Source organism: Sinocyclocheilus anshuiensis, unplaced genomic scaffold, assembly GCF_001515605.1.
Source record: "Sinocyclocheilus anshuiensis isolate Anshui unplaced genomic scaffold, SAMN03320099.WGS_v1.1 scaffold734, whole genome shotgun sequence".
Taxonomy (NCBI): domain Eukaryota; kingdom Metazoa; phylum Chordata; class Actinopteri; order Cypriniformes; family Cyprinidae; genus Sinocyclocheilus; species Sinocyclocheilus anshuiensis.
Genome location: NW_015544176.1, coordinates 343120 through 343569, shown reverse-complemented (window position 1 = coordinate 343569; position 450 = coordinate 343120). Strand labels below are relative to the sequence as shown.

The 450-nt window shown below is 33.6% G+C and overlaps 1 protein-coding gene across 3 annotated transcripts in view; it reads right to left on the bottom strand.

Annotated features, from left to right (window-relative positions):
• The window catches only part of LOC107696213 (stathmin-2-like), a 14726-nt gene that overhangs the window by 13111 nt on the left and 1165 nt on the right, over window positions 1-450 (bottom strand). The gene's annotated exons all lie outside the window — the stretch shown is intronic.

The following is a 450-nucleotide window of genomic DNA, read 5'->3' as shown; positions in this document are numbered from 1 at the left end:
TGAGCATGATAGGGTTGTTTTTTTTGCTCAAAATGGCCACTGCTCCTCATGTAGTTTAGGAGAGTAGACCATATGGCAGCAATAAAATAAGTACATTCTATATCCTTATGGGTTAAAATAAAATGTTGAAAAATAATAATCTTTTTATTTAAAAAATTTAAAAAATTTTATGTGATGGGATTGAGTTGTTAAACTTGACCGTACCCTCCTTGCCTATAATACGCCTCAAAAATATGAATAAAAATTATGATACTACTTCTGCACCACTATTAAAGAGACCTGAATGATGTCATTTCTGGTAAATGATGTCACATATGGATAGAGTCTAAATTATTAGGGGTGTTGGATGGTTAGTGTGATGGGGTTGAGTTCAGACTGACGCTTTAAAGGTGACATATTATGCCCCTTTTTACAATATGTAATATAAGTCTCTGGTGTCCCCAGAATGTG